The following is a 4,519-nucleotide window of genomic DNA, read 5'->3' on the forward strand; positions in this document are numbered from 1 at the left end:
AAACAGAGACATTGCTTTACCAACAAAAGTCTGTCTAGTCCGGAGAAGGCAATGGCAACCCACTCCAGTACTCTTGCCTGGAAAATCCCAAGCACGGAGGAGCCTGGTAGGCTGCAGTCCATGGGGTTGCAAAGAGTCGGACACGACGAAGAGACTTCACTTTCACTTTTCACTTTAATGCATTGGAGAAGGAAATGGCAACCCACTCCAGTGTTCTTGCCTGGAGGATCCCGGGGACAGTGCAGCCTGGTGGGCTGCCATCTATGGGGTCGCACAGAGTCGGACATGGCTGAAGCAACTTAGCAGCAGCAGTCTGTCTAGTCAAGGCTATGGTTTTCCCAGTAGTCGTGTATGGATGTGTGAGTTGGACTATAAAGAAAGCTGAGTGCTGAAGAATTGATGCTTTTGAACTATGGTTTTGGAGAAGACTCTTGAGAGTCCCTTGGACTGTAAGGAGATCCAACCAGTCCATGCTAAAGGAAATCAGTCATGAATAGTCATTGGAAGGACTGATGCTGAAGCTGAAACTCCAATACTTTGGACACCTGATGCAAAGAGCTGACTCATTGGAAAAGTCCCTGATGCTGGGCAAGATCGAAGGCGGGAGGAGAATGGGATGACAGCAGATGAGATGCTTGGATGGCATCACTGACTAACTGTACATGAGTTTGAGTAAACTCCAGGAAGTGGTGATGGACATGGAGGCCTGGTGTGCTGCAGTCCATGGGATTGCAAAGAGCCTGACACAACTGAGCGACTGAACTGAGGTGAAGAAAACTGGACCTAATTAACCTCAAAGGCATTTGCGCAGCAAAGGAAACCCAACAAAGACAACCCTCAGAATAGGAAAAATATTGTCAGACAAAGTTTGTTTGCAATACACACAGTTTGTGTAGCTCCATACAAAATACAAACAGCCCCCCCCTTAAAAATTGGGCTATGTAGACATGGATATTCTTTGTAGGAAGGTATATAGATTGCCATTAGGCACATGAAAAATGCTCAACATCACTAATTATTAGAGAAATGCTGATTCAAAATCTAAAGATCTCTCACCTCTCACTTGTTCAAAGTCTATGTGAAAACATCTCCAAAAAGAAATACCTGAAAAAAAAGAAAAAGAAATACCTGAGAGGGTGTGGAGAGAAGGGAACCCTCCTTCCCTGTGGTAGGGAAAGTATACCGCTATATCCACCAGAGAATGGAGAACAGTGTGGAACTTCCTTTGAAATATAAACATTGCAGTGCCCTAGGACCCAGAGACCCCCAAACTGGGCAATGACCCAGAGAAAACCAATAATTTCAAGACATGGTTACCCCTGCTATCGAGGCAGCAGTAGGGAACATTGTTAAGTCATGGAAGAAACCTATGAGGAGCAGAACTGAAGAATGGAGAGAAGGTGTGGTACCTATACACAATGCAATATTACTCAGCCCTAAATAGGAAATGATGTCAGGTCCAGCCACAGGGAAGAAATTCTTGAGGATCATAACAAGTGAAGTAAGGGAGACAAGCATCATATGAGGGTCACTTATCCTGGAATCTATAAACAGATACACATGAACTTCTTTACCAGAGAGAAACATCCTCAGAGAATTATAAGAGAAACTTATGGTTACCAAAAGAAGAAAGGTGTGGGGCAGGGAGAAATGAACTGGTTTAGACTAACATATGCACACTAGTATTGAGAAAATAAGCCACAGAAACCCACTATATAAAACAAGAAAACTTACTCAACACTCTATAACAAACTATCTGGAGAAAGAGGCTGAGACGAAATGTATGTCTCTATCTATAAGTAAACCAAGTTGCTGTAGATGAAAAATGGGAAAAAAAAAAGCAAATACAGGAAAGAAATGCCCACAACCTTGTAATTCACTTGTATAGTCCAGTTCAAATTATAGGGTAAAAACCAAACAAACAAATGTTGAGTTTATTTTTCTTGGGCCATGGTGTCATGGCCTGGTGTCACATCTCTGAAGCCTGAGCAAGCTGGGGCCCCAGGGCTGGAGTTTGGAGTGGCTGAGGGAGCTGGCAGCATGTGGCTGGCCATGTGTGCCCAGATGGACCTGGAGTGGCTCTTGCTAGCTTCATGAGCCCCCCAAACTCCGGGTGCATGCAGGCTCTCCTTGAGGAAATCCAAGCCTACTGCACCCAAACATAGTGGAGCCTCTGGGCTGCAAGAGCTTTCAAGACACCCTGAGTTGCATGTGTCCCTAAGACTGGGGTTGTAACCACCAGCCACCTGTCTTAGGGTAGCCTCAGCTATGGATGATTGCACCCTTCCCAGTGTGGTTTTGCAGGAGTTAGGACGTATCCAAAGGATCGAGGGTAAGGGGGAAGAAGTAATGAGACACAAACCTTGGGTGTTTCTCCTGGTCCATTGCACTCTAATTGACAGTCCACACACAGGATTTTCTCTAAGGTTCCGCATGCCCAAGGTACTCGAGTTGCATCTGAAGAAATGCTGCCACCTTGTGGCCACGTGCGATAACAACAACTTTAAAAGTAGTTTTCAAGGACCCTTACTATTCAAAAGGCCTGAGGCTATAAATGACACCTGACCTTAAGGTCACTGGGAAAAATCAACAGTAAAGAATTCAAAGTGGGGCCCAATTTCAAGAAGCCAATTTCAAGAGTTCCATTGTATTCACGCTGTCTAAAGTCCAAAAGCATCTGGAAACATACTCCACCCGACTGACTACCTCCTAAAACAAGGCCAATCAAAACCACCACGAGGAATCATCTCATATTGCTTAGAAACACCAGCATCAAAAAGTCTAGTGAAACCAAGTCCCACAGAGGGCTTAGGGAAAAAGGAATCCTCCTTCCTTCTTTGTTGGGATGTAAATGGGTACAGGAATTACACAAAGCAGCATAGGGGTTTCTTTCTTTTTCTTTTTTTCTGTTTTGAAAAGTAGATTGATATCCCCATTGACAGAGGATCATATTCAGAATAGATAATGAATTACTACAAATAAAGAAGATAAATTGTAACTTTGTGGCCACTGATTGAGCTGTTCACATATGGTGAATTGTTGTTCAGTCCCTAAGTTATGTCCAACTCTGTGTCCCCATGAAGTGCAGCCCACTGTCTCCGGAGTTTGGTCAAACTCATGTCCATTGAGTCGCTAATGCCATCCAACCATCTCATCCTCTGTTGCTCTATTCTCCTCCTGCCCTCAGTCTTTCCCAGCATCGGGGTCTTTTCCAATGACTTGGCTCTTCACATCAGGAAGGCAAAGTATTGGAGTTTCATCTTCAGCATCAGTCAAAAGCCAAGACAGGCCAGAAGCTAGGCCTTTTGCTACAAACAGTTGGTCAAGTTGTGAATGCAAAGGAAAAGTACTTAAAGGAAATCAAAAGTGGTCCTCCAGTGAACACAAGCATGATAAGAAGGCAAAACTGACCATCAAGGTCAAGTGGTAAAACCAGTTTGAGAAGAAAAAAGAAAGACGTTGAGTAGAATGTGCAACTCAAAGACATCACTTTGCCGATAAAGGTCCATCCTGTCAAAGCTATGGATTTTCCAGTAGTCATGCACGTACATGAGAATCAGACCATAAAGAAGGTTGATCCCTGAATAAATGATGCTTTTGAATTGTGGTGCTAGTTAAGACTCTTGAGAGTCCCTTGGACTGCAAGCAAATCAAACCAGTCCATCCTAAAGGAAATCAACCCTGCATATTCATTGAAAGCATAGGGGTTTCTTAAACAACAACAACAACAACTAAGCATAGGAGAACCTTCTGTGGAATGAAAATATTTTCTGCTGTATTAATACACAAGAAATGTCACAGCCATCAGCAATTTCTGGCCTCCATCAGTTCAGTTCGGTCACTCAGTCATGTCCAACCCTTTGCAACCCCATGGACTGAAGCACACGAGGTCCATCACCAACGCCCAGAGCTTGCTCAAATTCATGTGCATTGAGTTGGTGATGCCATCCAACCATCTCATCCTCTGTTGTCCCCTTCTCCTCCTGCCTTCAGTCTTTCCCAAGAATCTGGGGCTTTTCCAATGAGTCAGTTCTTCACATCAAGTGGCCAAAGTATTGGAGCTTCAGTTTCAGTATCAGTCATTCCAATGAATATTCAGGACTGATTTCCTTTCGGACTGAATGGTTTGATCTCCTTGCAGCTAAAGGACTCTTAAGATTCTCCAAGAGGCTCTTTAGTTATTATTCACTTTCTGCCATAAGGGTGGTGTCTTCTGTGTATCTGAGGTTATTAATATCTCTCCTGGGAATCTTGATTCCAGCTTGTGCTCCATTCAGCCCAACATTTCACATGATGTACTCTGCATATAAGTTAAATAAGCAGGGTGACAATATACAGCTTTGATGACTCCTTTCCTGATTTGGAACCAGTCTGTTGTTTTAGGTCCATGCTTCTTGACCTGCATACAGATTTCTCAGAATGCAAGTAAGGTGGTCTGATATTCCCATCTCTTTAAGAATTTTCCATGTTTTGTTCTGATCCATGCAGTCAAACATTTTGGCATAGTCAATAAAGCAGA

The sequence above is a fragment of the Odocoileus virginianus genome, chromosome X (genome assembly GCF_023699985.2).
Source record: "Odocoileus virginianus isolate 20LAN1187 ecotype Illinois chromosome X, Ovbor_1.2, whole genome shotgun sequence".
Lineage (NCBI taxonomy): Eukaryota > Metazoa > Chordata > Mammalia > Artiodactyla > Cervidae > Odocoileus > Odocoileus virginianus.